This window comes from Coregonus clupeaformis, chromosome 20 (assembly GCF_020615455.1).
Source record: "Coregonus clupeaformis isolate EN_2021a chromosome 20, ASM2061545v1, whole genome shotgun sequence".
NCBI classification, from domain to species: Eukaryota; Metazoa; Chordata; class Actinopteri; order Salmoniformes; family Salmonidae; genus Coregonus; species Coregonus clupeaformis.
This window is the reverse complement of record NC_059211.1, coordinates 19,416,472-19,427,365: the sequence shown is the minus strand read 5'-3', so window position 1 is coordinate 19,427,365 and position 10,894 is coordinate 19,416,472. Positions and strand designations below refer to the sequence as shown.

Here is a 10,894-nt window from a genome sequence, read left to right as displayed (position 1 = left end):
GACCTAAGACAGGGAATTTTTACTATGATTAAATGTCAGGAATTGTGAAAAACTGAGTTTAAATGTATTTAGCTAAGGTGTATGTGAACTTCCGACTTCAACTGTATATATATATATATATTTTTTTTTTTAAATATATTTTCCTTTATTATTTTCCATTAACCCTACCACCCCTCCCCTAATTAGAGTAAACTAATGAACAACAACACATAGGTTTCTACTTCCAGCTTATAAATTAAACTTGCTTTATTTTGTTTGTTTTTGTTATTTATTTATCTAGGCCTATTTATCGGAATCTATCCTCTTGTATTTCATGCTTTATATAGTATTGTGTTGTCTATTGTGTATTTGCGTATGAACCCAAGAAGATAAGTCCTGATTTTCTAATGGGTCTTAAACTAAACTAATGTGTCTACTGCCTTTTGACATAAACACTTAAGAAGACCAGTGGAAGACCACCTTCCATCACCCCCACCACCCCCAGGTCCTATCTCTGGCTCCTGTCTCTATCCTTGGCCCAGTCTGCTTCCTGAAATAGCCTCCGCCGCCTCCTGGCTTAGTGCACTAGATTTGTCTCCCGTAACACTTCTTCGCCTCAGCTCATCGCAGTAATCAGCCAAGAGATAGAGGAGGAGGAGGAAGTCGCAGGACAGGAGCCAGGAGTCAAGAGCCAGGTCAGGACATGACAGGGTGGGTGGGGAGGGGTGAGGGGATTTGGCTGTCTGACAACACAGGCTTGGCACCTCTCCACTGGCCTGTCCAGACTCTTTCTATGTACATTTGAAATCGCCTGGGGTTCTCTTAAAGTAACAATGTTAAGTCCATGCTTCCCATAAAATGACTGAGATTATTTACGTACGTCATTAGAGACAGAAAAACATATGTCTTAGATGTCATAATTGTTTAGACACCATTTGTTTAATTGTGTAAGAGTTACAGCTATCCAATATACTTAAAACATAGCACTACTGTCTCATACTATTACCAAATATGATATTGTTAGTGTGTCTTAGCTTGGCTTAATTGTCTCTTCCTCAGTGTTTGCCCGGCAGGCATAGTAGCACTGTACAGTAACTCTCCATGGCCAGAACAAGTCATATCTGTGTCCGGAGCAGCCAGCATGTCCAATTCTGACATTTTTTCCACTAATTTGTCTTTTAACCAATCACGTCAGATCTTTTCACATCAGATCTTTTTTTAGAGCTGATCTGATTGTTCAAATGGTATGCCGTCACACGTGTAGCGGCGAGTGGGAATGGGTTGACAGAATGGGAATGTTAGGGCAACGTTTCCTTATATTTGGTATAGTGTCGATTATTTGAAATATGTTTTGCGCAATGCTCAGAGAATATTCCTGGAATAGTATGATTTTAGTTATGTCTTCTTGAAAATGTTTTTGGACACCTTTAGGCCATAGCTTACATACAGCCCTTTCCACTCTACACCATAGCTACAAATAAAGAGGCACACCTAAAACTGTTTCTCCAGGGGAGTGCTGTTCTCTCACATGCTGTGGTAAGTAGAACTGAGGTGGATTAGAAAGGAGGAGGGGCCTGAGAATGTGCACCAGCATCTGGTTTACAGTGTGGGACACATTTTCAGGGCTTTTGAAGTGAACCAGTTATGAGTTGTGAAATCTCCTAGTTTCTCTTAGCTGACATTGTTGTCAATGTGCGCAGTACTCCTCCTTCTCATTAATTGTGTCTGAGAGAAATGGGGAGAAACCGAGAGAGAGATAGAGAAGTTGACTGGAAGAACTGCATTATTGTGTCAGCGGCTTGTGAGTAGCTGACACACTCATACTGAATCATCATCAAACTACTGTGAAAGTGATAGCATTTTTTTTTTTGCAGACAGTTTCACAATACCACAAAGCAAAGTTCAAACCTGTGTCATTGCTGTAAGGAGGCTATGTGAACACTCAAGTACAATAATATATACACAATATTCTCAGGTGCTGCCACATTGTCATGTCACATTTTCAGGTATTGGAAAATATCAACTGAATACATTGCTGTAGTATAACTCATAAAGAACTCAAACATTAGATGGCATACTGGATTGAACCAGTTCCAGTTTGGCTTATCAATAAGAGGTATCGTGCTGGAAAAGTACCAAGAGTATGTTAAGTATGTCACCCAGAAAGTTGTCAAGCTTTGTTATTTTGCCTCACTGTGAAACGACGTTGATGATAGCGATGCTTTCCTTTTTTTATTATGGCTAAAATAAGAGGATAACCTTTACCGCTCCTGAATGATGTTGTTCCTCACATTTCCGTTGGCTTTTCTCCAACACTCCGCACTTTATCTTTGTGCTCTGTTCAAATAATAGCTGAAACGCTCCTTGTAAGTTGGTTAATTATTTCCCAGGTCCATTGTTAAATCTCAATGCAAATATTGTTCTACATGGTGCCACAAATGAAACATAGTGAATATTATTTTGGATTCTTATGTCACTTCCTCCCAGTGTCTTCTTGGCCTGCAGGAAGTTATAGTGCACACACGCGTGCGCATAGTCGCATACACTGCTGGTTATTTTTGGTCCACTCGAGTACAAAAGTAGACCTCATGGATTTAACAATAGGGAGAATCTGGGATCAAGAAGAAGAGAGAGAGAGAGAGAGAAACTTGGCTCAAAATAAATGTGGGCCTTTTGTTTTATGTACAGAAGTCCTTACAACTACAGTATATCACCAGAGGCTCCGTTTAAACCAGGCTCACTGTTTCAATGATGAGGAGCTAGAGATTGAATCGATCTACGACTACTTTGAGTTTCGAGCAATGGAAGAAACTGGTAACAAGCACATGTTGGCGAACTATTATCAAAAGTACATATCGATGTAGTCATGTTTCATGGAGTGCTATGGCTGACAAAAAATAAACATTGCTTCCCTCTTTACGGCCCTTGTTCAGGGGAGGAGAAGGAGGAATGGAAAGCATGGCCCATAAATCAGTAACGCACTCACAGGGGTCTGTCCTGTCTGTCCTGGCCCTGCTTCCATCCACCATGACGCCTGTTTATCTTATACACTTCCTACGGCTGGACACTGCTGGACCCGTCTCAGAAACAGACACGCGCACACTCTCTCACACACACACACACACACACACACACACACACACACACACACACACACACACACACACACACACGCACACACACTCGTACACACATAAACATTCCAGATGATAAATCATAGCATTGTGGACCTGTCAGAAGAGACCCAGGAGGCTATAGCATTAGCATTGGCAAACTCTAGGAACAACAAGACCAGCCGGGTTGCCTGTGGGTCTATGGCAGCACACACGCGAACGCACGCACATACACACGCACAAAGGATGGCTGCTCTCTCCATCACAGCAGCCCCGTTATGCCTCCCTCCCACCACAAGCCAGCGGCTCTGGGACAATTCAAACACAACACAGCTGGCCTATATTTAGCAACCCTCTCCCGTTTTTCCTGAATATGCTTAATGTTTTGGTAGCGTGCTCAGGCATGTGTGACCCAGAGGATATACTCCCTGATTCTAAATTCAGCAAAGTACAGTAGAGTGCATTGAGGGCAGTGGTGCAGTTGAGGGTATACGCAGGTATATGTCGTATACTCAATTATTTTTCAGTGGGCATTATGTATACTCACTTAATCCCCACTGATACGTATCAAAGTAGTGTAGTGGAGGTGTACGCTTATTTCTTCATATTTTAGGTGCAGTAATGTACACATGGCAGTAGGCCTACACGTGAATTTTCCAAAATGCAATCTGAGGGAAAACACCGTTCTAAAATGCACACCACATATGCAAGCGGTTTCATGGACAAAGATGGCAATATCCGTTAGAAAGAGGGGAGATCTAAAGATGCAACAACTATCATGGGTTGCTAATATGACTACGATAATGCCCTTTGGTTGCAAGACAATGAAAGAAAGTGGAAAGAAAACCAATCGAACCAGATACGCATATGAGTAAGTCTTTATAATAATAATTGTCTCCAAGTTTTTATGGTGGGATTTTGACTATAGGCTACTTGGAAGCAAGGTAAGACATGCCTCATAATATGAAGTAAAATGTCCAGGTTTCAAACAATTGAGGAACAGGACAAATATAGCGATGCTAATGATAGGCCTAACGGTCTTCTGGTAGATGGAAAGGCTTTCCCAAAACCCTTCTCTATTAAATGTTAACTAGCTACAAAACAGCCCATGACTACTTATCAAAATGATATCATGATGATTATTTGCATCAATCCAGTGGCCATTTAGTTTGCAAACTCTATCTCATGTGCTACAGAAACACCACCAATCAAACAATAGTGCTAGGTGCCTGCACACTTCAATAAAAAAAAATCAACATTTCTTAGATTTTTCCCAGACATCAAAAGTGGTCTCCTGATGTGGTTTAAGCATTGATATGGCATAGAGTATACATTTGTGTTGTTTTTCTGTAAAAAAAAAAGAAATGAAAAAAAAGGTGACTTTGAGAATGAAAACCTGAAAATATTTGGGGAAATTTGAAACCTGTGAATTTCTGACTCCATTTATCTGTTTTAATAGTAGGCCTACTATTAGCATACTGCACAGTACAGCTTGGGTTGGACTGACTGTGAAAGACCAATATGGGATTTATAATTTTAGGTCATTCAGAGTGTATGTCACTGTTTCTCATAGAATTTTTCACACAGGGCACCTTTCCTTCGCCGGGCAGGCTGTTAGGATTTTTTTTTGCACATTTACAGTATACCCACTTCTCCAGGCATCACTACACCACTGATTGAGGGACACAGTGAGTGCTGAAGACAGTCTCTGGGAACCTTTTCAATGACAGGACATCTTTATTTGGCATTCTTGCCTCTCAGACAGAGGCACCTCCACCCTAACCGTGTGATAGCCTTGTTAACACTTGGTGAGACAACAACAATCTCGGTGGACCTTAGTGGGCTCCTTGCTGATCAGAATCTAATTCCAGATTGTTGTTGTTTTTCATCAGATTAATGCATATGAAGTACTTATCCTAGCTCAGTTTCTCTGACCCATTTTTCAAACTCCCCCCCCTCTCTTTCTCTCTCACTTTCCTTCTCTCCAGCAGGCACTCCACATGAAGGTGCCACAAGGAAGAGATGACTACAGGAAAGGGAGAGAGGGGAAAAGGAGGAGTAAAGTATACAGGCCTTGGGAGTGTACTTCTGAGGTATTTCGAAATACTGGTTTTGAAATGCTTAGAAATTGTGTGGATTAAGGTCAGTGCCTGGAAGCCAGAGCCAGCGTGAGTTTGTCTACATGTTCTATATCTGGAATGATGAAGTAGGGCCCACCCAAATAGCTGGTGTTAGTAGTAAGCGCGCCAAGTTCACAGATACATTGTAGTACTGTGCACATCTGTACTGCCAAAGTCCTTTTGATAGCAGTCATAAAGATATGTTGTGTTTTGTTTATAGCACCAGAACTACTCAGATAGAATAAAATGCCCATTTTATTACATAGCTTCACTTATTCTGAATACCTCATTAGCAGTTTTAAAGAGGAGATTGTCCTGATTTGAGCCAGAATGAGATTAACTCTATAGTGTCACATACAGTACATACTAGTTTTCAAACTAAGAGCATACCATTCAGACCACTTGCTGTCAATAGTTATGAGCCAATGCCTCTCATCTATTCTCTATTCTCCTCTCTCTCTCCTGTATCTACCCACATTAAAAAATACAATAGTATACGATGGCATACAGTGCATTGGGAAAGTATTCAGACCCCTTGACTGTTTTCACATTTTGTTACGTTACAGCCTTATTCTAAAATGGATAGAATTGTTTAAACAACACACAATACCCCATAATTACAAAGCAAAAACAGGTTTTTAGAAATTGTTGCAAATTTAGTAAAAATAAAAAACGGAAATATCACATTTACATAAGTATTCAGACCCTTTACTCAGTACTTTGTTGAAGCACCTTTGGCAGCGATTACAGCCTTGAGTCTTCTTGGGTATGACGCTACAAGCTTGGCACACCTGTATTTTGGGAGTTTCTCCCATTCTTCTCTGCAGATCCTCTCAACCTCTGTCAGGTTCGACGGGGAGTGTTGCTGCACAGCAATTTTCAGGTCTCTCCAGAGATGTTCAATCAGGTTCAAGTCCGGGATCTGGCTGGGCCACTCAAGGACATTCAGAGACTTGTCCCGAAGCCACTCCTGCGTTGTCTTGGCTGTGTGCTTAGGGTTGTTGTCCTGTTGGAAGGAGAACCTTCGCCCCAGTCTGAGGTCCTGAGCTCTCTGGAGCAGGTTTTCATCAAGGATCTTTCTATACTTTGCTCCGTTCATCTTTCCCTTGATCCTGACTAGTCTCCCAGTCCCTGCCGCTGAAAAACATCCCACAGCATGATGCTGCCACCATCATGTTTCACCGTAGGGATGGTGCCAGGTATTCTCCAGACGTGACGCTTGGCATTCAGGCCAAAGAGTTAAATCTTGGTTTCATCAGACCAGAGAATCTTGTTTCTCATGGTCTGAGAGTCTTTAGGTGCCTTTTGGCAAACTCCAAGCGGGCCTTCGTGTGCATTTTACTAAGGAGTGTCTTCCGTCTGGCCACCATAAAGGCCTGATTGGTGGAGTGCTGCAGAGATGGTTTTTCCTATCTCCACAGAGGAACTCTGGAGCTCTGTCAGAGTGACCATCGGGTTGTTGGTCAACTCCCTCACCAAGGCCCTTTTCCCTTGATTACTCAGTTTGGCCGGGCAGCCAGCTCTAGGAAGAGTCTTGGTTGTTCCAAACTTCTTCCATTTAAGAATAATGGAGGCCACTGTGTTCTTGGGGACCTTCAATGCTGCAGAATTGTTTTGGTACCCTTCCCCAGATCTGTGCCTCGACACAATCCTGTCTCGGAGCTCTACGGACAATTCCTTCGAGCTCATGGCTTGGTTTTTTTCTCCGACATGCACTGTCAACTGTGGGACCTTATATAGACATGTCCAATCAATTGAATTGACCACAGGTGGACTCCAATCAAGTTGTAGAAACATCTCAAGGATGATCAATGGAAACAGGATGCACCTGAGCTCAATTTTGAGTCTCATAGCAAAGGGTCTGAATACTTATGTAAATAAGGTATTTCTGTTTTATATTTTTAATACATTTGCAAAAATATATAAAAACCTGGTTTTTATTTGTCATTATGGGGGATAGTGTGTAGATTGATGAGGAACATTTTAATTTCATACATTTTCGAATAAGGCTGGAGTGTTGTGGACATGACTGTAGTACACTGTAGTATTTACAGTTTACTATAGTGTATGTGTTTTTGCGGACTGTTTTTGCAGGCTGTAGTATGCACTACATTGCTGAGGGGACTTGCTTCCATTCAGCCACAAGAGCATTAGTGAGGTCGGGCACTGATGTTGGGCGATTAGGCCTGGCTCACAGTCGGCTTTCCAATTCATCCAAAAGGTGTTCGATGAGGTTGAGGTCAGAGCTATGTGCAGGCCAGTCAAGTTCTTCCATACCGATCTTGACAAACCATTTCTGTATGGACCTCACTTTGTGCACATGGACATTGTCCTGCTGAAACAGGAAAGGGCCATACCCAAACTGTTGCCACAAAGTTGGAAGCAGAGAATCATCTAGAATGTCATTGTATGCTGTAACGTTAAGATTTCCCTTCACTGGAACTAAGTGGCCTAGCCCGAACCATGAAAAACAGTCCCAGACCATTATTCCTCCTCCACCAAACTTAACAGTTGGCACTATGCATTCAGGCAGGTGGGGTTCTCCTGGCATCCACCAAACCCAGATTTGTCTGTCGGACTGCCAGATGGTGAAGCGTGATTCATCACTCCAGAGAACGCGTTTCCACTGCTCCAGAGTCCAATGGCGGCGAGCTTTAGACCACTCCAGCCGACGCTTGGCATTCCGCATGGTGATCTTAGGCTTGTGTGCGGTCGCTCGGCCAAGGAAACCCATTTCATGAAGCTCCCGACTAACAATTCTTGTTGCTTCCAGAGGCAGCTTGGAACTCGGTAGTGAGTGTTGCAACCGAGGACAGATGATTTTTACGCTCTATCCGCTTCGGCACTCGGCGGTCTCGTTCTGTGAGCTTGTGTGGTCTACCACTTCGCGGCTGAGCCGTGGTTGCTCCTAGACGTCTCCACTTCACAATAAAAGCACTTACAGTTGACCGGGGCAGCTATAGTAGGGCAGAAATTTGACAAACTGACTTGTTGGAAAGGTGGCATCCAATGACGGTGCCACGTTGAAAGTCACTGAGCTCTTCAGTAAGGCCATTCTACTGCCATGTCTATCTATGGAGATTGCGTGGCTGTGTGCTCGATTTTATACACCGGTCAGCAACAGGTGTGGCTGAAATAGCCGAATCCACTAATTTGAAGGGTGTCCACATACTTTTGTATATACACTACCAGTCAAACGTTTTAGAACACCTACTTATTCAAGGGTTTTTCTTTATTTTTACTATTTTCTACATTGTAGAATAATAGTAAAGACATCAAAACTATGAAAAAACACATATGGAATCATGTAGTAACCAAAAAAGTGTTAAACAAATCAAAATATATTTTGTATTTGAGATTCTTCAAATAGCCACCCTTTGCCTTGATGACAGCTTTGCACACTCTTGGCATTCTCTCAACCAGCTTTATGAGTTAGTCACCTGGAATGCATTTCAATTAACAGGTGTGCCTTCTTAAAAGTTAATTTGTGGAATTTCTTTCCTTCTTAATGCGTTTGAGCCAATCAGTTGTTGTGACAAGGTAGAGGGGGTATACATAAGATAACCCTATTTGGTAAAAGACCAAGTCCATATTATGGCAAGAACAGCTCAAATATGCAAAGAGAAATGACAGTCCATCATTACTTTAAGACATGAAGGTCAGTCAATACGGAACATTACAGTTTTTGCGGACTGTAATGTTTTTGCAGACATTACTGTATTATTTAATGTGGTGTTTTTGTGGTCTGTAGTATTTACTATAGTACTCTACAGTATACTACAAAATTATATAGTAAGTACTACACATGATCGAGGGATACTACAGTGTGTAGTATAGTATTCTACAGTATACTACAGTTTACTACAGAATTCTATAGTAAACTGCAGTATTTTTTCATGTGGATATATCTCACTTTCACTCATCCTATGCACCTATCTGAATGAACAACAGTGTACAGACTTATTTTTGACTATCAAGTGGACCTACAGTATCCAGGTGAGTGTTCTCACTGTAGCCTAGCATTCGAGGAATCTGCATGAAGGTACTCTGAGACATTGTCATAGTGATGAGCCATGGTGATAGCAGAGCGTGGGAGAGCTGAGCCTTCCAGAGCGAGAGATGTTTACCTGACCAGAGGGCAAGACAGGGTGTGGTCAGCAATAGTATATCATTTTCCTTTTTTCTCGCTCTCTTTCTCTCTCTCGACCCATTTATTCAGAAGTTTGAGAAAAATCTAGAATGAGTACATTGTTTGACACTATTCAAATGGGTCTGATCCAATTTCACAATTTGCTGCCATCCGTCTCTACATTTCTCAGTAGTGAAGTGTAATACTGTATAATTGAGCTGGTTTCTCACGTCTATCAGGCGCCACTCTGTGTGTGATAGTATCTGTGGGTTAGTGAGATGATTCTGTTGAGACATGTTGACTCCTGTCTTGATAACATGTTCTACCTGTAATTCAGCATGCCAATAAAATCATTTACTGATTTGAATGGGCACGCCTCACTAAACTCTGTAGGAGGGCACACGCGCACACACACACATGCATGCACGCACACACACAAACTGTGTACGAGGGAGAAACCGGTTGCTTGGGAGGCCTCCAAGAACCAGCATCTCTATTGTTGAGGAACAGCGTGTGTCAGTGTGTCTCTCCACCTGATGGATAGGGATGCATGCTCAGATGACAGATGCAGGTCATGGAACAACTACAGGTTGGGCATGTTCGCTATAGAGCCACACGAACACAGCAGACAGAACATATTGGTTACAAGTACAGTCAGGCAAAACTGTCAATACAAATGTAAATTATAGTATCTTAGTGTTTATTCTATGCGATGTGGAATTTGCATTTTAGTACCCAGTATACGTGTGTGTGTGTGTGTGTGTGTGTGTGTGTGTGTGTGTGTGTGTGTGTGTGTGTGTTTGCTTGAACAGATCAGATGTGTGTATTGTAATGGCTTGGGGTCAAGGCTCACCAGTGAATTTAAACAAAGGAAACAGGAAGGAAGTGACGGCAAGTTGCACTCTACAACTGCCACTTTCCCTTTATCATCACCATTTATGGAAACTTATACACTCTCTTTCTCTCTCTCTTCCTCCCGTTTTTTTGTTTTGTTCAATGCATATAAATAGGACCGCCTCAAGCTGAGTACCTTAAGGACCAGTGTGGGAGAAAGGGAGAGCAGAGAGGAACCCAAATATCACAGGATGATAACTGCTGGGGCAGGAAATCACAGAGAAGATGCCACCACCACTGGCTAACACAAAAACAAAAGCGGAATTCCACACAGAGGTCAAAAGTCATAACAACAGTTCTGTTGACCCGTATGTTTGGGGTCAGCTCTCTCATGACTTGCATTCATCTATCCATGCATGCATTCCACGAAAGAGAGGGGAAAACTAACTATTCTTATCATAATTGGTAGATCTGTGACTCTCATGTTTTCTCTCTGTTTTTGTTTCTATTTGATTCCAGAAAATCACATTGTATGATTTTTAAGTAATTAATTTGCATTTTATTGCATGACATAAGTATTTGATACATCAGAAAAGCAGAACTTAATATTTGGTACAGAAACCTTTGTTTGCAATTGCAGAGATCATACGTTTCCTGTAGGTCTTGACCAAGTTTGCACACACTGCAGCAGGGATTTTAGCCCATTCCTCCATACAGAC

The 10,894-nt window shown here is 42.0% G+C and overlaps 1 long non-coding RNA gene across 1 annotated transcript; it reads left to right on the top strand.

Annotated features, from left to right (window-relative positions):
* The first annotated feature begins 601 nt into the window (after window positions 1-601).
* LOC121532736 lies at window positions 602-10,648 on the top strand. The gene is made up of 3 exons (XR_005994377.1): window positions 602-674; window positions 5,081-5,185; window positions 10,352-10,648. It is a non-coding gene; the product is annotated as an uncharacterized LOC121532736 (long non-coding RNA).
* The last annotated feature ends 246 nt before the right edge of the window (window positions 10,649-10,894 follow it).